We start from the raw sequence: 27,810 nt of genomic DNA on the forward strand, positions 1-27,810 counted from the left end.
AATTATAATACCAACAAATTTATAAGTAACCACTTTAATTAATAGTCCAATTGAAATTATAAGTCACAAGCAAGTAAAGAAATTAAAATCCCACGCATTAAGAGTATTAAGTACAAAATACAGTTATATATATATATATATATATATATATATATATATATATATATATATATATATATATATATATAGTCTAATGCTCAGCTGCCCACTAGTTCTCACAAGTTCTGGTGAGAACTTTTAGAGAACTCATCACATGTGATGTGAGCTCAAAATTTGAACCGTCCATGCAATGCAATACCCCATAAAACTTTGGGGGCCAATTTTCACTATGATCCAAAACTTTGGTGGGCCGTGGCAAAAAAAAAAAAATGGTTTCCTCCCTTGATTTGCATTTCTCTTTACTATGGCCCACTAGAGTTCTAAATTAGGGTGAAAATTGGTCCCCAGGGGTTTTCATGGGGTGCCACATCACATTTAGTTAGATCATAGGTCATTAAGGGCCTGTTTGGATGCCGCTAAATAAGTTACTTTTTTTAGTTACAACAGTAGATAAACAACTTATTTCAGATAAGTAAGCTTGGTTTATGATTAGTTATAAGTGACTTTTTTACTTACAAGTAGTTAACACTTTAGTTTTTTTTTTTTTTTTATAGCTTTCCTACTTTTCATAAGTTGCTGAAGAGAGGCATAGAAGAGACGAAAGAGATGAGAAGCTGATAAGTATATTGTTTACTAATATATTTATCTTCTTAATAAGTAGAAACTAAGAGAAGTTACATGTGGCATAACTTATCTTAAGCAAATTAAGAACAAAATGCCGCCCTAAGTCTTTTCTTATTACCTCTATTAACATATTTTTGGGCCTTTCCATTACCTCTTTGGCAAGTAGGGTGAACCCTGAATTCTATATTTGTGGATGGTATGGAGACACATCATTCATGCAATGAGGCGTAGACTGTTCATCTACGAGGCCCACAATAAATGGGTCGTTGCCCAATAGGCCATTGACTGGCCTTTTGGGGTCAGACTCTTTTCCTAGGCTAGGTTTCATTTCCATTTAGGCCCATTTATGACTGTCCTGGGCCCAATTCAAGCATGCAGGCTGTGTCGAGGCTCAAATATATACATCTTGGGCTTCAGGCCCACCAATTTGACAACTTTAAGTAACCTAGCATTGGTTGGGCCTTGTTCATCCCCATTACCGCCATTCCTCATGAGAACCAATCGAAATAGGTTACGTGTGATATGCACAAATCCGCATGGTGTATTTGAAGATTTGCATAAGATTTCTTAGTAATACAACTGGAAGATATTAAACAATACTACATCATTGTTTAAGTGGCCGATGGAAGAGGAATCGTGAAGGAGTGGTTACAGGACATTATGAAAGAAGAAACAAAGAAATTCAAGTAGCGTAAAATGGTTATGTTAACCATCAGAACATAAGAAAGTTCTAAATGGCCAGATCAAAGCTATAGTATAGCAAATGAATCTAACACTAAGGATTCAACTCATACCAACCCAATCAAAATCGAACATTATCTTTCAATTATCCTTTCGATTTCCAGTCAATTTACATTCCTTATTATAATCCTTTACTTTTCCTGTCAAGCAAATTACATTTCTTAGTGTAAGTCTTTACTTTCAGCTCGCTGTTTATATTCCGTAGTGTAATCTGTAGTACTAATCAAGTAGCTGGTAACTTTAACTATAATTTGACTCTACACTTGAACACTAGATTCAGTTTTTCACTTAGGAAAGTGTCTTGCAGTTGTTCTTCACGGCTGATTGTAAGAAATTTCTTTCCTATCTCACTTTATCTGTATTGAAAAGTTCTCTTGTACAGAAGGCAAAGGACGAACCTTACCCTCTGAAACCCATCATCAGAGGACGAACCCTACCCTCTGAATATCACCTCATCTTGTTTACACATTGAATGAGTGGTTGAATAGGTGATTGATCTCATTAGCACTTGATCATACACTACTTGTCTGCTTATCTTGGGGCTTGGGGTCATAACTGTTTAGTTTGAATTGAGCCGCAAATCCAATTTTGGCACACCCCAACATATACAGCTGAAAACAAAGCAACAACATTTTTTGGCATGCTCGGTGGGACCATGTTCTAATTGTCCTGCGTAATATTGTCAATTATGAATAGAAGAAGTTCTCGAATTGCTATGATCGATCCCTCTACGCCAAATACACTAGGATGTGTTGGTTCAAGCGACCCCCAAAGCATTGAATCTGAACAATAGTCCAATGCTCGATAATGGGACCAGGAAGGAGCATCGACCTCCCAGACTATGCCACCAGACTAGATAATGGTCGTAATTCAATATGTACAACTAATTATTCAGCATGTACCAGAATATGAAAGGGCCCAAGTTGAGCAATTATGTATTCAAACTAAAAATACTAACAGATACATGGTCAAATATGAAAGGGCACAAGTTGAGCAATTATGTATTCAAACTAAAAATACTAACAGATACATGGTTAGATAGGCTGAGGCCATGCATCGATTAATGGCTATGATGGCCGAGTGAACGCCATTGGTAATGCAATACAATGCCGAAGGAAGTTGTATCAGTAATGTAGCTCAATTGCCATCCATGCGGCCTCCACAAAGGAATCCACTACCGGTCCCAGTTCAGGAGATGCGTAATATTCCACCTCTTATGAAACCTAGACAACCAAAGTGAGAGGCTAAAAATTTCATACCTGAAAATAGAGTTGTACACGAATTGAGTTTAGCTCGATGAGCTCGCTTGACTCGACTTGTGATATTTGGAGCTTGAAAAAAATTTGAGCCGAGTTTGAACTTGCATGTCATCATCTAAATCAAGGGAGTAAGTCAAGCATGTCTCTAGAAGGTTAGAGTATAGAGTCAAAAGTGTTATATCTTCCACGAATGAATCAATCATGTTAACGTCATGGCTATCGTCAACATTCTCTGATTGTTTGCTCATGTTGAAAAAAAATATTGAGCACCAATGTCATGTTCCCAAAAGATAAATTCATCACTCCATTCCTACAATTTATAATGACATTTGATGTTGCTAGGAATGGACGACCAAGAATGATGGGAATTTGAGTGCTCACGTCTATGATAGGTTGAGTATCCAAAATGATTAAAAAACTGAGGTCCAAGAAGGAATATGCGGGGATCACCAGGCAAAGAGGAAAATGAGGTTCACGCTCAGATGTTATGGGTATTTTTTGCCAACGTTGATGGCCGATTGTATATGATATGCTAAGGATTGTAAAGCCTGCAAAAAAAAAAAAAAAAAAGAGGCCAATTCAGCATGTGTCTGCCACAGAGATACATTCTATCATAAAGCCTTGGCTTTTTTGAAGTTGGGCGATCGACTTGATAGGTCAGATTCACCCACCTTCATCACGGATGGATTCATTTATAATTATTATGACTGATTACTTCACAAAATAGGTAGAAGCAAGTTTTACGAAAGGATTCGATCATCGAGAAATTATAGAATTCATTGAAAATAGTATTGTTCATCGGTTTGGAATTCTATAATCCATCACGATGGATCAATGTGCAACATTTTCAGCAAAGGAAGTGCAGGCGATAGCCAACAAATATGGAATAAAAATCATGCATTCAACATTGTATTATATACGAGATAATGGCCAGGCCGAGGTTAGTAACAAGGTAATTAAAAATATTTTGAGAAAAAAAAAAAGATTGAGGAGAATTCTCGAGAATGGCATACGAAGTTATCAGAGGAACTTTGGGCCTATAGAAATTCACCTTATACAAGTACTGGGATGAGTCCATTCGCGTTAACGTATGGTCGACAACCATTTGTCGCCATTCTTTCCATATTTTTCTTATGGAAAGGTGGAGGGATCTCCACTCACTGTAAAAAATGCAGAAGAGACCATGTCCTCGAACTCGTATGGAACTAGGGTTGTAATGCTTCTTTTCTCCCTGTTTCTGACTAAACTTTCTTGAGTATTGTGCTGATTATTTTACTCAATGTCTTGCTCATGCTGATTTTCACCCTTAGTAACTTGCTCGATTGGCTCTACCTGCACCGACAATCTCTTAGCCTCACGATGATTTTTTGACTTTTCTAATACAAGTTTCTTATTGGCTTTCAACATTGACGCCTCATCGAAGATGACATCTTTGCTACTAACCACCTTTTGAGCAACTAGATCCCAAAGTTTGTAGCCCTGTACACCTTTGTCATACCTAACAAAGATGCACTTCTTAGACTTTGGATCCAATTTTGTCATCTATCCACTCTGCACATGAACATATACTAGACACCAGAAGATTCTCAGTCATGATAACGACATCCTTGCTTGTCCGGACTTCCTCTGCAACCTTGGAGTCTAGGGCTATAATGGTGACCAATTTATTATGTAGCATGCCATATTCATCACTTTAGCCCAAAAGATAGAAAAAATATATATAAATAATAAATAAGTAAAATATATATAAATGGCTAAAAGATTATTCATTTTTTCAAGTATAAGCATTTTCAATCAAATTATTAATTATCATTTATTAAAAACCAATCTACATATAGAAACCAAATCAAATCATTATAATATCAACAAATTTATAAGTAAACCACTTTAATTAATAGTGTAATTGAAATTACAAGTCACAAGCATGTAAAGAAATTAAAATCCCACGGATTAAGAGTATTGAGTAGAAAAATACATACATATATATATATATATATATATATATATATATATATATATATATATATATATATATATATATATATATATATATATATATATATTTATATAGGCATGCTCACCCGTGCGTGTGCGCACCTTTGCACGTGTCGTGGGCATCTTATCCAAATGGTCCATGTGATGCGGAATCACATGAAACCCCTAAGGAATCAAACCACGTATGATGATTTCTCAAAAGATCGCACAAGTTATGTGCGAACGGGTGTGCAGCTGAGCATTCCACTATATGTATGTGTGTATAGAGAGAGAGAGAGAGAGAGAGAGAGAGAGAGAGAGAGAGAGTAATGCTCACACACAACTAGTTGGACAATTCAAATTGGTCCAACTAGCTGTGTATTAAATAAAACAGATTCTTCTTTCAATTTAATGTAATGCACCGTATGAAGATGTGTGAGATCAAGTTTCACATAAGTGTCATAGAAATCACGTGTTAAAGATGTAGTCCGTCTGTCAAATAGAGTCTACTAATTAAAATTTATCTACTAAAAATAAGTAAATAATTCTCATCATTGCAGCCACACATGTAAGTTGTGAAAGTGTCTTAATTTGTCAATTAGCATGAGTGTTGAGTCAGTCAGACTGCAGAGCCGCATAGGAAAACAAATTCAAAACATCTGCCTCAATCGGATGTGTGTAAGCTCGCCACAGGTAAATTTAAGCCTCACATCCCATATCCCAAAACACCAGGTAAATAAAACCCTTAAAACAAGTTAGAACTTTATAGGGTTTATAAGTGAGAAAACTTTTTCGAAAACAAAAAATCTCTAAGCTTTTCTTGCTTTGTCGATTTTATCGATACACGTCTCGATAGAATCGACCTGTTCTGTCGATGTCCTCGATGCTTAAACGATATCATCAAAATGAGGACAAAAGTGTCCAGCAACCACATATATCTCTGGACTGATTTATCGATATACAGATCTACCCATCAATATCATCGATATTTAAATCTCGAGTCTATCGAAAGTGACTCGATAATATCGATAGACAGATCTCCGGCGCCCCTGTTTTTACTTAAGAAAATCACATGTGCACCGATATATCGAAGCCTTTCTCAATACCATTAAAGTTCAAATCCCGATGATATCGGAGGGCTCTCGATATTATCGGTTATGGGCGTATAGTCTTCCAGCAAAATATTTCAGGATGTTTATCTATGATCGGGGATCCCTCAATAGAATCGATATTCAAATATCGATGATATCGGTACAGTTTCGATAGCATTGAACAGGGACAAAAACTGTCCAGCAAGCTTAAACGACAATCCTCTGGATTTATCGATGCATCGACACTCTATCGATATCATCGACATTCAAATTCCGATGATCTCGAAGGTCCCTCGATCATTCTTATAAACCTGAAATATTTCAAAGCAAGTCTCTCTTATTTTTCAAATGTCGAGGAATTGAACCTTGCATCGATGGAATCGGAGTTCGAAATCCGATGACATCGATGCGAGTTTCGATTCCCTCGACCAGCTAGCAATTGGTTTCAAAAGCGTATGACATTTGAGTTTGTGTTATTGAGCGGTCAGTCGATGCTATCGAGAGTATACGCTCAATGACATCGACCCAGCTCAATGACATCGACCCAGCTCGATGATATCGAACTTGTCATAAATGTGACCGTTTTATATTCGTTGGAACCTTTTGCCTATATAAAGAGAGCTTGTCTTTTGATGCCGAGAGAGAGAAAGAAGAGAGTGCTTATGAGTGTTTTACCTTAGATTATATACCGAAAGCCCTTTCTCTCAGGGAAGTTCATCCTCCAATCCACCCTCATCATTGACATTCAATAGAGTGAATTGGGGAATGAACTTCCGCATTCAAGGATCCTGCAGCTACTACCTTAATGGCAAATCATTAAGCTGGGATGCCTTGAATGCATAGATGATTGGAATCGCTCTATCTTCCTAATAGGAAAATATTTAGAGAGTAGGATTCCATCATAACCTTGACCCAACCCGTCGCCATATATTGGTACATCATTTAAGTTGCGGATCAAGGAAGCAGAAGACTCTTCATCAACAAAGGAGGAGATCTTCATCAACGAGCTGAATGAAATTTATCCACTTATCTGTAAGTAACTAAAGTCTAGAGGACCGTTTAATCATTCCTTTGTAGGATTGGGTGTAAGGTGTTTCTCACCCTTGCAAGCCCTCGAAGGAAGCCTCCGGTGGGAGTGTACGTAGTGGGTGCGTTGTGTGGACCCTTGCTCTGTGGAGAGTATAAACCTCTGGTTAAAGGTAAACCAGTCAAAACCTTGGGTTTGAGGTGAACCATGTAAAACCTTGGGTTTGAGGTGAACCGTGTAAAACCTCCGTTAGGGTCTTGTGGAAGATCCGTAGCCAGTATGCCTAAAAGTGGGTGCAATGTGTGGACCCTTGCTCGTGAGAGCATAAACAGTTAGCCTCAGTGTAGGTTGTAAAGGTTAAAGGTGAACCTGATTTACCTTAGGTTTGAGGTGAACCGCTGTGAAACCTCCTTAGTAACATCCAGTACACTCAAGGGCTGAGTGCAGTTACCGGGAGTGGAGTACACAAGTAGTCGAACCACTATAAAAATGACTATGTTTGAGATTATTATTCTTCTATTTGTATGATTTACTTTAATATTTTCATATCTGAATATCTGAGTCATAAATTAGTTTGCATATTGTTCATTTCTTAAATAGTTTGTGATTGGATCCTCTACCAGGCTTGGAAGTCAGTAGAGTTACTTTTGAGTAATCCTGATAAGTATCGTCTGTTAGGATTAGTGTAATAGGATTTTTAATAAATCATAAAAACTTTAAAAAAGTCCTATTCACCCTCCTCTAGGACATATTGGCATATTCCTACTTCAACTAAAGCGGTCATCACAGCAATTTCAATTGATATCAGAGCGGGTCTCTCTTTAAGGGCTTCACCGCCTAGAGAGTGATCTTGACTGAAGTTGGGAATATGGTCAAAGGAGAGGGCTCATAGATCACTAGACCTCCAGTATTTAATGGATCAAATTATGTATATTGGAAGGCTAAGATGTACTGCTTTCTGAGATCTTTGGATTATGACGTTTGGGATATAGTTGAAAGTGGATATGTGTCAGCATCTGAACAAATTATACTTGACAGTGGCACAACCATTACAAAACTCAAACCCAAAGAGAAGTGGACGACGTTCGATAAAGAAAGACAAACTGCTGAAGTTAAAGCTATGAACGCCATCTACTGTGCCATGTCTTAAGATATTTTCAATCAAATAAGCATGTGTGAGACATCTAAAGAAGCATGGGATCTATTGGAAACAACCCATGAAGGCACAAGTACTGTGAAGAGATCCAAACTATAACTCCTGACTTCATAGTTCGAAAGTCTCAAAATGGAAGACCATGAGACCTTTATGGAGTTTTTCATAAAGTTGAATATCATTTGCAATTCCATGGGTGGTTTGGGAGAAAAAGTTTCAGTTCCTAAAATCTGTAGGAAAATACTAAGATCACTGCCGGAACGGTTTGATCCCAAAGTAGCAACTATTAAAGAGTGTAGGAAAATTGATGAAATGAAAGTAGAAGAACTGTTAGGTTCCCTACAAACTTTTGAACTACGCTTCAAACAAACCCAAAAATCCAAAAATACTGTCCTAAAAACTTCAAAGAAAACAACAAATGAGGACAGTGGAAGTGAAAAAGATGATGAAGATGAGGAAGTGGCTTTGTTGGCACAACGATTCAGGAAATTCCTTCAGAAAAATCGTGGTCGTCCCTCCAAAGGTAGAAAGGTGGACAACAAACCCTCTGCAGGTAAATTTGGTAGAAAGACCAAAGAACCACAATGCTATGCCTGTCAGAAGTATGGACACCTATCTACGGAATGCCCAAACAGAAAAACTAAGGGCAAGGCAATGGCTGCCACATGGGATGGTATAGAAGAGTCAAACTCAGAATCTAGTGACTCAGAGAGCGATGATGACCAAAAATCCTTGAAAATTCTTATGGTTTCCACTGCTCCAATCATTCTCACGAAATTTGAAAATAGGGAAGAACAGCAAGCCACTAAATCATTTCCGTCTGATAATGAAGAAACTGGAGAAGAAGAAAAGATAGAAAATGATAAACTGCAAGATGCTTATAATCAACTCTATATTCATAGCATCCACATACTTAAAAGACTTGGAATGTCTGAAAACAAAAAGGAATTGCTGCAAAGAGACTTGGACAAAACCTTGGAGATTAATACACATTTAATCAATGATTTACAACAATATTACTCAGACAATGATAAGTTAGAAAGAGCAAATCTATCCCTAAAAATGGAATAATCAAAGCTTATAAAACAGGTTGAATCCTTAAAAGATGAAAATGAGCATCTCCAGAATAAGAATCACACACTCCGGTTTGACTTAGAGAAATCCAGAAAATTTGCTAAAATAAACTATTAATTTTCCCAGAGTGGTGAAAAGCTCGAAAAACTGTTAGGGATGGGAAGACGAGGAAGAGACAAGAGTAGCCTAGGGTATGAGAAAACTAAAACGAAAACTGGAAATAAAGCCCCAACAATTGAAAAACTTGTTGCTTCAGGTAGCAATATGAGAACTTCTCTGGTTTGTCATTTATGTGGTAATATGGATCATTATAAGTTTCAATGCTTGACACCTAGAAGGACGTTACATAACTCTGGTCAAAATCATATTAAAAAATTCAAACTGATCAGAGAAATACAGAATGTCAAAAGTCCACCTAGGAGAAACACTCATCCATCACTACCCAAAATGAAAGATAGGATGAAGGGATCATCGAATCAAGTGGGTGAGATAACCTTAAAAACTAAATCTACCACACTAAAGAATTCTATCTCAAAATGGGTGGTAAAAGAAAAACTAAATTGTCTACCCTGAAATATCAAGCATGAAAAGACATGTCCAGATCATGCATCTAGATCCAGATATTTGCTGAAATGATGCAAATTTTGCTGAGCTTCAAATGATATATCTGAGGTTCCTTCCCTCAATCTTTTGTATATAAACATTCAAATGTTTATAATTTTGTTGCCTGCAGTGATTGTACATAATTTTGCTGAGTATACTATTGATTTATAGAAATACTAAAAGTATACTTGAAGGGTCATCTGAATACTGAAAATGAAAAATCATTCATATTCGATACGACTATCGATCTGCCATTCTCGATTAATCGATAAAGGGTCGATATCATCGATGCCTCCTTGGAATAAGAAAAGTCATATGATCGAGAATGATATCGAAGACAGGATCGATAAAATTGATTAGGGAACCTCGATATCATCGAAACAAGTATTGATGATATCGACAGATGCCGCCAGATATAAGTCGGTGGAGTGCGAAAAAGAGATTTTTGTTCCAGGGTTTACCTTCCTCTTCCCTGCTCACTCTTCTCAACCGGACCACTTGGACCTTCCTCAGGCAGCCCCAACTATTCAATAAACTCGGTAATACCTTTCTAAACATCAAGAGTTATTTTATGTGGTATTCTCGTTTTTATTGGGTTTTGTCCTCTTTCCCAAATCCTTCAAATTGTTTTTGTCCACATGGGAAAAGACAAGGGAAAAGTGTCCGGTCCAGGTGAGTCATCGAGATCCACTCGACAAAAAGTGCGCCTCAAAAGGAAGCACAAGAGCCCCAGAGCATGGGACCCCCACCCGTCAAAGATCTCAATAAACTTCATGTGGTGGGTCCCAGTCTGAAACACCGACATCACCTCCAGCTGGAGTAACTTCACGTCCACCAAAATACACGGGTAGGAAGCTCATCCACGAGAGAAAGGTAGACAGGGATTGTCTAAAACCATACAATCTCGAATCCCTGTTTGCTGCAATCGATTGGTTACCTGTTCTAGACTTCGGTGGGCCATGCCAACTCGAACGAACACGCAACTTCCTTGTCATGTGTCACTCACTGGTGTCGAATCCTACTTCCATCATGGTCTCTCTGGATGGTGACGATGTGCTGATCACGCCTGCTACAATGGCAAATATTCTTGGACTGACAATGACACCTGAGGGTCTCCCAGAAATGGACCTTGACAATGTTGAAATTCGGTCCATAGTAACTAAGTATCTTTGTTATGGTAGGGACATCCCCTGGTATCAAGGGAACGCGTTGAAATCTAGGTACATGGAACCAAGATTTTGGGTTTTGCATGGTATCTTCACCACAAATATATATCTAAGAAGTACTAATCGGTCCGACGCCAAAGGGACAAAGATCTGTCTTCCGACTCTGCTTGTCTATCAGTTGGTAAACGCCATTCATACATCTAGGGACCTTCATCTGCCATATCCCTAGATCATAAACATGATATGCAACGCCATTGGCTTCCTAACAACCACTGATCCGGTACTCCCTCTCCGAGTCTTCAACAAAAGCAACATTCGGAGAATGGACTTGAAGTTTCACAAGTACCCTGAGGACCCAGAAGAAGGTATTCAAGAAGAAGGGGGTGGAGGTGAAGGGGACGCTCCCATGGAAGGAACTGAAATGGCTAGAGATGAACCTCCTGAACCCGATCCAGCACCGTCAACGTGAATGCCTGGGTATTTTAAACGGTTGAAGCTGGACAGGATTGGATCAATTTAGAAGGATGTCTACTCAGTGCATGAGAGGCTTACTATCTTGGAGCGGTTGGTCTAGGGAGTGCAGCAGACGGTCCAACAATTGGTTTGAGATAATTACCTGTCGTCGAGACGATACGGCGCTGTCTACATGTACTCCTCCGCCATAGTATGAGATTCTGAACACTACCACATTCACCTATACTTATCTCTGCGTATGAGCAATATTTAGATGCTTTACGCTCTTATGAGTGAATATGATAGCTCCTTAACAGTTTGACTTTTTTTTGTGTATGTTGTATATACCCCATGTGGGTTTGCTACTATTAGCTATCTTTGGGTGCCCATGGATGGGTCTTTTTTTTTTTTGGATAACTGTTAATCTACTGCTGTCTATGGCAGTATATGTTTTGGATATTTGGATATGGCCATTATAATTCAATATTTTTACTGCCATGATTATGTCTCATCTGTCCCCTGCTTTATCTCGTTTCTGATATGGAGTGCATGTCACTTTCATGATTATTTTACTCCTATCACTGCTCTATCTGATCTACTATGCATACATACTTACTGCAACTGATGTCTGATTAAACTGATTTGATTATCTTACATTTATTTGTTATATGCATATTCCTTTGAATAAACAGTTCTCCCACATGCTTCAAGCTTCAATCAATATCAACTGCTATATTTTTGTCAATGACTGACAAAAAGGGGGAGAACGATTCAAATACCCCGAATAGAAATTGCATATCTTCTTGAATGGTGTTGCAGGTGTTGGGGAGAGCAACTGCATCAAGATAAGGGGAGTTTGCAGTTAGGGGGAGCAGATACTCGGTTGTGTACATGTGCTAGAAATTATAAAATTGTGTAAAATACATGTACACATAATTTAGGTTGTATTTGTCTAGATACCGTTCTAGGGTGTTTTGATATTTTGTTACGTAATTGACAAAGGGAGAGATTGAAAGTGCCTTGGTTTGTCAATTAGCGTGAGTGTTGAGTCAGTTAGACTGCAGAGCTACATAGGAAGATCAATTCAAAGCGTCTGCCTCAACCGGATGTGTGTAAGCTCGCCACAGGTAAATCTAAGCCTCACATCCCATACCCCAAAACACCAGGTAAATAAAACCCTTAAAACAAGTTAGAACTTTATAAAGTTTATAAGTGAGAAAACTTTTTCGAAAATAGAAAATCTCTAAATTTTTCTTGCTTTGTCGATTTTATCGATACACGTCTCGATAGAATCGACCTGCGTTATCGATGTCCTTGATGCTTAAACGATATCATCGAAATGAGGACAAAAGTGTCCAGCAACCACATATATGTCCGGACTGATTTATCGATATATCGATCTACCTATCAATATCATCGATATTTAAATCTTGAGTCTATCGAAAGTGACTCGATAATATCGATAGACAGATCTCCGGCGCCCTTGTTTTTACTTAAGAAAATCACATGTGCATCGATATATCGAAGCCTTTCTCGATACCATCGAAGTTCAAATCCTAATGACATCGGAGGGCTCTCGATCGGTCATGGGCGCCTAGTCTTCCAGCAAAATATTTCAGGATGTTTATCTATGATCGGGGGTCCCTCAATAGAATCGATATTCAAATATCGATAATATCGGTACAATTTCGATAGCATCGAACAGGTACAGAAACTGTTCAGCAAGCTTAAACGAAAATCCTCTGGATTTATCGATGCATCGACACTCTATCGATATCATCAACATTCAAATTCCGATGATCTCGAAGGTCCCTCGATCATTCTTGTAAACCTGAAATATTTCAAAGCAAGTCTCTTTTATTTTTCAAATGTCGAGGAATCGAACCTTGCATCGATGGAATCGGTGTTCAAAATCCGATGACATCGATACTAGTCTCGATTCCCTCGACTGGCTGGTAATTAGTTTCAAAAGCATATGACATTTGAGTTTGTGTCATCGAGCGGCCAGTCGATGTTATCGAGAGTTTACGCTCGATGATATCGACCTTGCTCGATGATATTGAACTCTGTCATAAATGTGACCGTTTTATATCCGTTGGAACCTTTTGCCTATATAAAGAGAGCTTATCTTTTGATGCTGAGAGAGAGAAAAAAGAAAGTGTTTTTGAGTGTTTTACCTTAGATCATATACCCAAAGCCCTTTCTCTTTGGAAAGTTCATCCTCCCATCCACCCTCATCATTGACATTCAATAGAGTGGATTGGGGAATGAACTTCCGCATTCAAGGATCCTCCAGCTACTACCTTATTGGCAAATCATTAAGCTGGGATGCCTTGAATGCATAGATGATTGGAATCGCTTTATCTTCCTAATAGGAAAACATTTAAAGAGTAGGATTCCATCATAACCTTGACCCAACCCGTCGCCATATATTGGTACATCATTTGGTTGCGGATCAAAGAAGTAGAAGACTCTTCATCAACAAAGGAAGAGATCTTCATCAACGAGCTAAATGGGACTTATCCACTTATCTCTAAGTAACTAGAGTCCAGAGGACCCTTTGATCATTCCTTTGTAGGATTGGGTTTAAGGTGCTTCTCACCTTTGCAAGCCCTCGAAGGAGTCCTCCAGCAAGAGTGTACGTAGTGGGTGCGTTATGTGGATCCTTGCTCTGTAGAGAGCATAAACCTCTGGTTAAAAGTGAACCAGTCAAAACCTTGGGTTTGAGGTGAACCGTGTGAAACCTTGGGTTTAAGGTGAATCGTGCAAAACCTTGGGTTTGAGGTGAACCGTGTAAAACCTCTGTTAGGGTCTTGTGGAAGATCCTTGGCCAGTGTGCCTAAAAGTGAGTGCAATGTGTGGACCCTTGCTCATGAGAGCATAAACAGTCAGCCTCAGTATAGGTTGTGAAGGTTGAAGGTGAACCTGATTTAAACCTTAAGTTTGAGGTGAACCGCTGTGAAACCTCCTTAGTAAAATCTGGTAGACTCAAGGGCTGAGTGCGGTTACCAGGAGTGGAGTAGACAAGTAGTCGAATCACTATAAAAATGACTGTGTTCTGTTTGTGTAATTTACTTTAATATTTTCATTTCTGAATATCTGAGTCATAAATTAGTTTGCATATTGTTCATTTCTTAAATAATTTGTGATTGGATCTTTTACCGGGCTTGGAAGCCAGTAGAGTTACTTTTGAATAATTCTGATAAGTATCGTCTGTTAGGATTATTGTAATAGGATTTTTAATAAATTATAAAAATTTTAAAAAAGTCTTATTCACCCTCTTATAGGACATATTGGCATATTCCTACTTCAACTAAAACGGTTCTCACTACAATTTCAAGTTGAATATAGACAGTTGGATTGAATTTTTAATCGTTTATATATATATATATATATAGAGAGAGAGAGAGAGAGAGAGAGAGAGATCATATTATTGATCACAAAAAATAAAATAAAAAATTGTCTTTCACCTACTTAGAAGGGAGCTTACCTAATTAATAAATCAGATTTCTTACATATGTGGTATTTCATTAAAATACATCACATGTGTACAAATTTTTTCAGTAATCCAATTTTCTTTGGAAAAAATCAGCTTCCACTTCTCTCTCTCCCTCTCTCTCTTCATTGAATGCATTTCTCCCGTTTAATGTTATCTCTCTCAGCTACAAAAATGGAAACGAACAGAGTTCTCTTCAACCTGGAGATGACTCTTGGAGGCTCACCATGATGTATGCCTTTTATCCCTAGTGACCGTTCATTTTGCTGGATCATTTTAGACTATAAACCTAAAAATGAGGCAGATTCAAGGCTTAAGTGGATCACAAAATGGTGATTGAACACCTACCATTAAAAACTTACCGAAAGTTAGAAGTTTTGGAGCAAGCTAATATTTGTGTTTTCCCTTCATCCAGGTACATGTGACCTTATGAACAGGTAAGATGGAAAATAAACATTATGGTCAGCCCAGGAAGATTTCAACAGTGAGATTACCGTGGTAAGTGTTTTTTGTGGTGTGGTCCAATTGAATTTTCGATCTGATTGGTTTTCGGGCTCTTCACTAAAATAACTTGAGAAAATTAATGAATGGTGGCTATAACACATGCATCATGGCTGGCACACTGAATTTGCACGTCCAATTCAGGACATTTACTTACACTAATTTTTCCTTAATTTGAGAAAATTAATGAACAGTGGATATAACACATCCAATTCAAGACATTTACTTACATTAATTACTCTTTATGGGCCTGTTTGGTTTTTCGAAATACCGTCACGGGGCTTTAAATAAGTATTATGACTTCTAATGAGCGTTTAAATTTAGCCATAAATACATGTACTATTGTAGCCTCCGAAATGGCGGCATTTCAGAGTAAAGAGGCCGCCGTCGCTGCAGGTACATCGATATGAGATATCGATCCGGCAGACCTGACACCGGAAAGAGCCGTGGTCCGCAGGAGCATTAGAGCACGAACATGCGCAGCAGAGGCCTCAAAATGGTCATCCTGATCCAATACGTACAGGGTAGTGGGTCTCAAACTAAGGCCTCTACTGATCCAATACATACAGGATAGTGGGTCCCAAACCATACAACATGAATGAATGGTCAATATTATCCCGCGTTGATACCAAACTAAGGCCTTTAAATGGTCATCCTGATCCAATATGTACAGGACAGTGGGTCTTAAACCATACGACATGAATGAATGGTCATCTCGATGTTATCCCGCATTGATACCAAACTAAGGCTTCCACTGATTATTACATGGCACCAAATGGTTCATGTAGATGGATCAACGGCCATGATCCGATACGTACAGGATAGTGGGTCCCACAAGACATTGACCACTATCCACGGGATGTTTGGGAGGGGCACACTACAATCCAATCTCCAATCAGGAATGTTTGACAAAGACACACTACAATCCACATCTCTAATCAGGATTGGAGAAGAATTCAAACAGTCCTTTGCATTCTTAATAGAGCTAAGGTGCTGGACACCATAACGGCAAAGCCGGTATGACATGAAAAATACACCGTCTACCCAAACAAATGGCTAGTGAATTGATGTCTGTTATACTAAAATAATTCTAAAAACAATTACGTGAGAGTAGCTAAGAGGAACACGGACAATCATTGCCAATGCACGAAAAAAGTAATTATGACTTACGAAAAATGTACTTCTGGCTTCTTTACATAAAACTACTGTGGTAATTGGAAATCCAAACAGGCCCTAAAAGAGGTAACTAGTTGGACAGGCCAACTAGTTGTCTGTGAGCAGTTCTCTGTCTGTTTTGGTACTATAGGAGAAACTGATGAACGGCGTGGATAAAAAACAGATGCATCGAGGTGTTCCCACAGTTAGGGAAATACTCACAAAAAGTATTACCCAGGTTACACCTAAGCCTGACTTGGATTGTGTGGATTACGCAGCATAGAATATTATAGGTACAGTGCTGAAGTTGCAAAGTTCTGTGGCCCCACCATGACCTATAGTTTATATCTACACCGTTCATCCGCTTTTCCAGATAATTTCTGGGGCATAATCCAAAAATTGGGCAGCTCCAGAGATCAAGTGGACCACACCATATAAAGCTTAGAGACATTGACAAGCTTAGAGACATTGACATGCACCGTTGACACCTTCCTAAAGTCCATCATGGTATTTATTTTCCATTTAACTTGTTCATAAGGTCGCAAAGAAAGAAATAAATAGAAAACACAAATATCAGCTTGCTTCAAAACTTCCGTTGCACCTAAAATATTACCAATGGTAGACATTAAATCCCCGTTGCTTTCTGTGGTGTGGTCTATTTAAGCTTTGGATATTGCCTCGTTTTTGGGCTCGTGCCCTAAAATAATATGGGCAAGTGGCCAGGCAGTGTGGATATAATACATAGATCATGGTGGGGCTCACAACACTTAGCTTAACGGGACACCCCAACATCTCCGAGACTTTTTGGGCAAGAAACAGGCTAAGCAATCAAAGTCCCAAAGTTCTCTAAGATTCTGGGCACACTGAGAAGGAAGCCACTCTTTATCTTTCACGAGGTCCACCTAATGTGCACGTGAGATCCACTTCGGCCATTAGATGTGTAACCTTATGCTGGGCCAGTGGTAAAAAAGGAAACGGATTGGCTACTCCCCTGCCACCGGCCAATGGCCGGTGGTTGGTGCTATGTGGGCCCCACCATAAAGTATGTGTTTCATCCATTCCGTCCATCTATTTTTCTAGATCATTTTATGATATGAGAACAAAAATAAGATATATCCCAATCTCAAGTGGACCACATTACAGGAAACGTTGACCATTAAAAACTTTTTGGGGGCCATAAAAGTTTTGGATCAAGCTTATATTTGTTTTTTCCCTTCATCTGGGTCTTCATGACCTAATCAACAGATTGGATGTCAAATAAACAGTAAAGGGGGCCTTAGGAGGATTTTAATGGTGGATATCCAATCACTATTGTTTTCCTGTGGAGTGGTCCAGCTGAGATTTATATCCCTCTCATTTTTTGGGATCAAGCCCTAAATATAATCTGTCAAAATGGATTAAAGGAATGGATGAAACACATACATCATGTGGGCCCAGAGAGAGCACCCACCACCAGCCATCAGGCTGGTGGCAGGGGGAGTAGCCAATCCGTTTCCAGTAAAAAATAAGGTTGATCCGGCATTCAAGTGGGCCATGCCAGTGGAAACTGTTGGAAGAGAGAAATCCACCGTTGATTTATTCAGGGCTCACTGTAATGAACATGTAAAATCCAATCTAACCATTAAATTCCAAACAACAATCTATGGGTGAGGCCCAAAACGTAGGTCATGCGTGATACATTTTAAAGGTGTGCATTCTATGTACACTATGTCCAATCTTGTAGTCTACTTGAACCATGACTGGGGCTGATTTTTGGACCCTAGGACTAAAATTCCACACCGGATTGATGGGGTGGATTAAATGCTAACAGGTAGTGGGGCCTACTCAAGTGGAAAACTCATTTTTCCTTTTAAAATATCCACTATCTAGGTGGCATTTAACAACATTAATTAGCATTGAAATTATGCAGCTAGTTGGACGTCCAACGTCCAACTAGTTGTGTGTGAGCATTACTCTCTCTCTCTCTCTCTCTCTCTCTCTCTCTCTCTCTCTCTCTCTCTCTCTATATATATATATATATATATATATATATATATATAGCCCAATGCTCAGCTGCCCACTGGTTCTCACAAGTTCTGGTGAGAACTTTATGAGAACTTATCATATGTAATGTGAGCCCAAAATTTGAACGGTCCACGCAATGCAATACCCCATAAAACTTCGGGGGCGAATTTTCACCACGATTCAAAGTTTTGGTGGGCCATGGCAAAAAAAAACTAAAAATAGTTTCCTCCATTGATTTGCATCTCTTATACTATGGCCCATTAGTCCTTCATCCTGCTTCTTTTGTAGTCACCATAGGTCAAACCTCAACTACAATTACCACAGTTGTTATTGCTCGGCTCATCGGTATTCCAGCCTTCTCCCAAGGGCTGACTGACCATGACTTTGACTCCATAGATGTTCGAGTGAAAGTCACACATTTCTTCTATAATGGTGAAAATGTTCTTTGGTATCAAGGAAATGCGCTTCGGGCTTCCAACATGGCAAACCAATATAGGGTGGTTCATAATATCTTCTGTGTAAATGTTTACTCACGTGGGACATACAAGTCAGACTTAACTCCTTAAATGCTTGACATTATCTATAGTATCTGTCAAGGTATCCCCTTGTGCCTACCCAACATCATAGTAGTATTCAGAGCACTAGAGACACCTTCATTCCATTTCCATATCTCATCTGTCTACCGTCACGCCATGTGGGTTTGATGCCCACAATTGATCGCCCTAGGTTTGCTCCCCAGTTCAACAAAATTAATATCAAAAGGATGTGCTTGGACAACAAGGGTGCGTCCTCATCTTGATCGCATGATGAGGACCTACATGGAGAGACTGAAGCTGAGGTAGCGAAGACCGAAGCAGCTGAAACTGAGCCAGCTGATACTGACTATCCTATAGAGGATGAGCATCCCGTACACTTTGGACATACATACTAGATGTCGCATGCAATATCGCGACCGACGGGAGTCTATCCTGCAGTGGTTGGATGTTCAAGGCGGTCGTCTCTTGCGTTTGGAGAAGGCTTCAAAGGTCATGCAGAGAAGCTTAGAACGGGTGGAACAAACAATCCAGAACTTCATCGCCACAATCACTCGTCGTCGAGATGACATCACCCCACCGAAGGGTGGCCCATCTACTTAGTCTAGTCAAGTTTATGCAAATTCAAGGGTTGCAGGCTTGTGCATCAGTTATCTTTTTGGATGCCTAGCTGGTCTGATCAATCTTCACTTCCATATTTATGATCAGATTTGTGAGTGCAAGACCCCTGATAGGTTGAACAAGTTTTTTTTGGAAAATATGTGTGTTGGATGTTTGTGCCCAACTTGGGCTTTTTGTGGATGATGTATGATGATACAAATTTTTTTTTTTTTTGGATGAATATGCCCTTAAGGGCTTTTTGGATTATGATACTACCCAAGCTTGGGGTAGTTCTTTTTAATTGGCTAAATGATGATATCTTTTTATGTATTACTATTAGTTGTTGATGCCATTTCATTTTATTTTCGGTGTATATATCTATGACATGACACACTTCACATCAAGTTCTTAATGTGTACTTCTTTATCTTATGAACTTATGTGACTCTTCTCCCTCTGTTTTTAATATAATTGCAAAATTCCATACTTCAGTTATCTTGGCCTATCACTTACATTTATTGCCCTTTGTCAATGACTGACAAAAAGGGGGAGAACCATACTCCCAAGTAGGCTGCTTTTATATTTTGTAAATCTTCAAATGCATAAACTTAGGGGGAGTATGAACAAAGGGGGAGCTACAAGAAACTCAAGTCATATCAAGTGTGTAATCAAGTTGTAAATCTGTAATATATTGAGTTAACTATAATACTTAGGGTTTGTTAGGTGTTTGTCACGTAATTGAAAAGGGGGGAGATTGAAAGTGCCCTGGTTGTCAAATTACGTGAGTGTTGAGTCAGTCTTATAAGTGAGCCCCAAGCTGAAGATTACAAGATCAAGAACTCAACCAAGAAGAAATTCGAGCGCTCCACATAGGTAAACGGCCTCACTTCCCCAACCAAACCCGTAAGGTATATGACCCCATTTAACTTAGTCTTACCCACAACAATTCTTAAATCATCCTTGGTAAGCTTAAGTTTTGATCACTTAGAGTAGTAGAGGAGTAAACTTGAACTATATAGGAAAAATCGATTGCATCGATTTGTAATCGAGGACATTTTCGATTATATCGAACATGGTTTAATTACATCGATAAATAGGCCCATTTTGTCGAGCATAAAAATGATCATCTACTATGAATTGTCGATTATATCGAATAGAGTTCGATGACATCGAAATTCAAATTTCGATAGCATCGAACCCACTTCGATTGAATCGATTAAGGGCACTCGCTCTATGTAGAAAATACTCTCTAAGTGCTCCTCAATGTGATTGAGTCACCTTCAATCACATCGAGAGTAAGTTATCGATGGCATTGAAGACTGTTCGATTACATTGAAATTCAAGAACATTTTGTCAAGCAAGCTATCAAGGAATATCCATCTTTTTTTATCACAACGAAGACCCTTCGATGTCATCGAAATTCAAATTTCAATAGCATCGAAGGATGATTGTATAAAAAATTAGGAACAAATCTTCCAATAACCAAAGGTAATTTTTCTAAAGAAAATCTGATGGAATCGAACCTCCTCTCGATAACATTAAAGTGTACATCGATGGAATCAAAGGGTGCTTGATAAGATCGAGCAAAATCTGTTCTACACACAAATGAATATATGAGTGTATGTAGTCGATGCAATCGAAGGAGGGTCGATAACAACGAAGTTCAAATTTCGATGGAATCGAAGACCATTCGATAGCATCGACAATGTCAGATTTCTGCCCTTTTTTTTTTTTTATACTGTTGGGATTTTTCTTTATATATACCCATGGGTTGCTTCTTAGTAAAATGAGCACGAATTGAAGGAATCTTGAGAGAGTTATTGTAATATATCATACCCCCATTCTCAAGCTTTCTTTCTCATAAGAGTTCATCATTCAATTCATAGCACATGCATTCATTGTCATCTTCTTTACTTGGATTGAATTATAAATTCTGACATTCATTGAGTTTCTAGTAGAAACTTTTAAAGGTAAATCATTGTGCTGGAACTCTTAAATGCTTGCTCATAGGGATCTTCTCTAGGTATTCAACTCATATCATTTAATAGAGAAGATAGGTCCAAACCCTAAACCTCACAACCTCGGAGCATTGCTTGGAGCATCATAAGTGGTTGCGGTTCAAGGGAGCTGAAGATTCTTCATCAACAAAGAAGATCATCTTCAGATTGTGCGAGAAAGGGGTTCACTCACTTTTTTGTAAGTATACTGTTCATAACCCCAAGTGTAGGGTCACGATGTAGTAATAACTCGATAAGACCAAGGTCGAATCCACAGGGAATAAACTTGTACATATTCTGAAAATAATTGGAACTAGAAATAGAAAAAGATCTAAATTAAAATCTGAATAATTGAGAGTAATGGTGAATAATATTGATTAAAACGTATGAATTTAAAGGTGGGAAGTAGGGTGCCAAGGATCCACTTGTAGCTATCAAGATGCTACCTTGCTTGATTCAAGAAACACAATTGGAATTGGAGTCCTATCCTATCCAATTGGAAGATAAAACAATTTAAATCAAATCTAAACTTTTCATTGACCTAATTCTCAATGGAGGAGAATTGTGATGATTGGAAGGGATTCCATCACCCTAACATGCCCAGGAGACGATGGTGAACAACAAGATTTATTAATCTCACAATTTTAAAATAGGAAAAGAAGATATCCATACCTATCACAACATCTATTATAATTTGAGTCACAATAAATCATATAAAACTTAAAATATTCCTTTAATATCAAGCTAGAAATCAATGAGGTTCAATAAGAATAAGAATCAAAGTAAGATAATCATTCAAACATGATACAAGCTTCACCTCTTAGCCCTAGCTAAGAGGTTTAGCCAACCATAGACATGATTGAAACTAAATCTCTTAAACAAAGTATGAAAAATAAACTAGGGAAGAAAAAAATGTCTTTGGTGGTTACTCCACCCTTGTGTATGCTCCTTGAGGCCTTTCCAAACCCTATAAGATGCTTTGGAGCATCCTAGGGAGTTCTATTTATAATTGTGGAACTCTAACTTTTGCACCAAGTTGGAAAAATCTAGAAACCACCTCAAATTTACATACTCTGTACAGTTTTTCAAAATAAACTTCTAGAACTTTCATTTTTTAAACTCAGAGTTTCAGAATATATTTTTTTAGGACAATTTTCAGGATTTCTTTTCTTTTTCTTTACTTCAAATCTTCGATTCTCTTCATTCCTCACTTGGTTTCGTTGGATCTTTGGCATGTGAATTCTTCATTAATGACTTCCAAATCTTCAAATATTCATTTAGTAATCTTTTGAGCATAAATCTTTCTTTTGACATCAATTTCACCTTAAGCTCTCGAAATTACCTTGCACATGAAAACATGCATAATTAGATCGATTAAGCACTATCATGTTTATAACATTAAGGTATAAATAGGAAAAATATGCAATATTTCACACTCTACACACCTTCAACCAGCATTTCACCAGTCCCAAGTAAAACATACGTGAAGTGATCTTCAATCTTCAATGTTCAAATCACTTTTAAAAAACAATCTTTTGTATAATCAAGTATGAATGAGTACAATCTAAAGAAGCGAGAGTGTAATTTTGAAAACCTAGAGCCGAATCACATGAGCAATCAATCAAAAAGTTTCTTTATCAATCATTTAAGGGCATAAGTTCATATATCAAAATTTTCCATTGTTCTTAGTGAATTCTACTTACTTTCCATAACATACTACTATATCATAATGTTATCCATGCTCATCACCTCAAGTTTTATTGAATAATCAAATATTGATTCCGAACTTATCACATTTCCCTTCTTTTTTCAGTTTTTGATTTTATATCGATGATCCCTTTTATTTATTCATTCTTTTCAGACTTTTTATATCTTTTTAGTCTTTTCATTATACATGACCTTTTTGTCGATCTCTCTATTTTTTAACTGGTTCTTTCATCTTTTTAAAGTGGATAAAATTCTCCAGACTTAATTATCAATATCTATCAATGATACACATATGAACAAAGAGAAATTCTAGTACAATTCACAGAATGTAATTTGAATGTGGCTTGTGGCTTAGATTAATATGATATTCAAACTTCCTCTTAATTAATAGTCTTACTCAGTTGATCAAACTCCAACAATTTTAAATTCAATCTCTCATCTTATCATCAAAGCATTCTTAATTCCACAAATTATCATTTTCCAAACATGTTTTTAGCTTGAAAAATTGAAAAATTTCACAATTTTTGCTCATAACTAGGACAACAATGATTAGTTTACCTAATCCACACCCTTAACCTAAAACCTACATTATCATCAATGTAAAAGATATGAGCATGTAATGCACATGGGACGATGAAAAGAAATGGGAAGTGATGGGAAGATAATACCTAAAAAGGAGAATTGAAGCTTTTCCAAAGTTCTTAACATGTAAATGGGTTAGCATGAAGACTAAACAAACTGAAATCAAACTATCCTAATCCTAAATCCTATGAAAGCAATAAACCCAACTACACCTCTGTTAGACTAGGAGGTCAATCCTGGTACACAAGATCTGTCAGAAGCATGTACATGTCTTTTGAATCAAAATTCTCAACAAATGGCTTGAGACGATGTCCATTCATTCTGAAAACATTGTCATTTGTCGAATTCTTTATCTCGACAGCCCCATGAGGATAAACATTAATAACAATGAAGGGACTAGTCCAATGAGATCAAAGTTTACCTGGAAAAAGATATAACCGAGAATTGTACAGAAGGACTTTTTGACCGGTTATGAATGATTTCTGAAGGATGTTCCTGTCATGAAATACCTTCATCCTGTCCTTGTAAATTCTCGAGTTTTCATAAGCGTTGTTCCGGATTTCTTCGAGTTCATTCAATTGAAGTTTGCGCAGCGAGTCGGCGTTGTCCAAATTAAATTTAAATTTTTGATTGCCCAGTAGGTTTTATGCTTCAGCTCCATAGGTAGGTGGCAAGCTTTCCCATAGACGAGTCTAAAGGGAGACATTCCAATGGGGGTCTTAAAAGCTATAAGGTAATCTCATAAGGTATCAGTTAAGCAAATTGACCAATCCTTATGGTCAGGGTTAATCGTTTTTTCAGAATTTGTTTAATTTTCCTATTGAAAATCTCAGATTGCTCGCTTATTTGCTAGTGGTATGGAGTAGTCACTTTATGAGAGATACCATATTTCTTCATTAAGTTCTTAAATGGCCTATTACAAAAATGTGAACCTCTATCACTAATGATGGCCCGAGGCGTTCCGAACTGGGAAATGATATTTTCTGTTAAGAATTGAATGACCGTTTTATGATCATTATTCCGGTACAGGATCGCTTCGACCCACTTAGTGACATAGTCTACTACTAATAAAATGTAAATATTCACAAATGATTAGGAGAATGGTCCTATGAAATTGATGCCCTAACAATCAAATGCTTCAATGATAAGAATGGGGTTCAGAGACATCATATTTCGATGGGACCCTCCCAATTTCTGACAATGCTCATAAGCTTTGCAAAAATCATGAGTATCTTTGAACATCGTGGGCCAGTAAAAGCCGCACTGCAGAATTTTGGTCATGGTCTTTTTAGCAGAAAAGTGACCACCACAGGCCTGAGAATGACAAAAGGAGATGACACTCTGATGTTCATTGTCTGGCACACATCTCCTCAGAATTTGTTCTGGGCAATATTTAAACAAATAAGGATCATCCTAGAAAAACTTATTTACCTCGACAAAGAATTTTTTCTTATCTTTCGCAGTCCGATATGCTAGCGTGAAACCTATAGTAAGATAATTCGCAATGTTAGCAAACCAAGGTAATTGGGAGAGTTTAAACAATTGTTCATCAGGGAACATGTCATTTATTAGTGTTGGCTCAAGGGAATCAGGGAGGTCAAGTCGAGAAATGTGGTCGGCCACTACGTTTTCTACTCTTTTTTTGTCTTGTATTTAAATATCAAATTCTTAGAGTAAGAGGATCCATCTTATCAGGCGGGGCTTGGAAACCATCTTAGAAAGAAGATACTTTACCACTGCATGGTCCATGTAGATGATGATCTTGGATCCGATCAGGTAGGACCTAAATTTGTCCAAAGCGAACACTACGGTTAAGAGTTCATTCTCAATAGTAGAGTAGTTTACTTGGGCAGAATTTAGAGTTCTACTTACATAGTTAATATTATAGGGCTTCTTTTCTTTTCTCTGACATGACACCGCCTCAATAGCATAGTTAGATGCATCGTACATAATCTCAAAAGGGATGCTCTAATTGGGTGGCTGCATGATAGGTGCGGTAGTTAACATGCCATTGAGCTTAGTAAAAACTTCTTGGCATTGTTCAGTCTACTCGTATGGTACATCCTTTTGAAGTAGATTGCATAAAGGACGAGAGAGATGACTAAAGTCCTTTATGAATCGTCTATAGAATCCGGTGTGTCCTAAGAAGGATTGCACATCACGTATGCTCTTAGGTGGTAGTAGGTTAGAGATAAGATCAATTTTAGCACTGTCTACTGTAAGTGCTATAGTTTATATCCCTGTAAGTTGTCAAATTTGTGGTGACAAAATCTCTGTTATGTTTTATATAACCTGCTTAAGTGAAGCTCTCTCAAGGATCAACATTCATGACTTCATGAACAAACTAAGCTCACATCAAGCAAAGCTCTCAAGTACAAGACTCAGGATCTTGAATGAAAGAACTGATCACAAGACAAGACTCTTGAATACAAGAACTGCTCACAAGACTCAAGCTGAAAAGAAAAAGAAAGTACAAGGCAAGACTCAAGATGAACTCAAGACTCAAGTTGAAAGTCAAGCTGAACTCAAGACTCAAGCTGAAACTCAAGCCACTTTCATGATTGAGCTACTTCAAGTTTTAGTCTACATTAAGACTTCAAGGCTCATTCTTCATGGTCTCTTGTTTCAATGTCCATACTTCATGATTGAGGTTTGTTTGACCATAGGATGACCTTAGAAGTAGGTCATTTCGGATTCATAAGTCGAATGTTATTTTACATGTGATTGGTCTGTTCTTCGACCAGTCTTAGGTCTGCTTCGACTAGTCCTAGACTTGCTTCGACCAGTCTAAGAAAATCCTCGACCAGTCGTAAGTTTGTTACAAATTCCGGATAAAATCTGTTAGCCTTCGACTAGTCACGGAATCTGCTCAACCGATCGTAGGAGCAGTGTTTCTGCATCTTCGACCAATCGTAGAATCTACGACTCGAAGTCCGAACCTTTGCAGGACCTACGACTAGTCGAAGGAAGTCGAAGGAGATCGTAGGTGACCTATGACCAGTCGTAGGAGGGCTACGACCAGTCGTAGAACGGTCTGCGCTTATCCCGCCTAATCTTTCAAATATCTGTTATGGCTTCGACTAGTCGAAGAGCACTCTAGACCAGTCGAAGACCTGATCTTCTCACCTATAAATAGAGCACGAATCTCAGAAGAAATCATTGATTTAATTAAAGTATTCACGCCAATCTTCGTCGAACTTCTGAGAGATAATTCTGTGCTCCATCTAAGCTAAGTGTGCTTATTTAATATTTCTTTCCTTAGCTTTATTTTAATTGATTTTGTTTCTGCTATTCCAATCTGATTTGAAAAGAGGAATTGTTATTCCCTTTCTTTGGAATCAAAATCAATTAAGTCAAGCCCTATTTGGTTTAATTTAAAATCTATTAGAACTAGAACCATTGTAATCGAGTACTGGACATTGAACTTGGACATTTAATCATCTACTTTGATTTGGTTCTACCGGGCTGCTACAACGAAGGAGATATTCAGGTATTTTACATATTGTAAATTCCTTTCTATTTTGGTTTCTTTCAAGATTTGCCAGAAAAATCTTGTTATATTGGTTATCTGAGGAGAGCCAGGAAAACTCAGAAGTGGGGGTTTTTTTAATTGTGTAAGCCCACAGACAAAGACACAATTGTAAGGGTTTTGGGTGAACCTGGGAAAACTTATCTTTAGTGAACGCTAATATCCCCTGTGTGAGGATATTAGGAGTGGAGTAGCTTTTTGTGTGGCTGTTGGATAACAGTTGGTGAACACACAGGCGAACCACTATAAACCCTTGTGTTGTGGTTGATTGTTTTACTCTTCTAATTTTTATTCTTTTTGTGGGATGTATGTATGGTGGTGAATGTTGTAATTATTTCAAGCTTTGTGAGAATGTTGTAATAGCTTAGAATTTACTTTCTGCTATTCCTTTATAAGCTTGATTTTCAATTTCATTTGAAAGTTGTTCCAGCAAGGTTGCCCTG

Source organism: Magnolia sinica, chromosome 10 (genome assembly GCF_029962835.1).
Source record: "Magnolia sinica isolate HGM2019 chromosome 10, MsV1, whole genome shotgun sequence".
Taxonomy (NCBI): domain Eukaryota; kingdom Viridiplantae; phylum Streptophyta; class Magnoliopsida; order Magnoliales; family Magnoliaceae; genus Magnolia; species Magnolia sinica.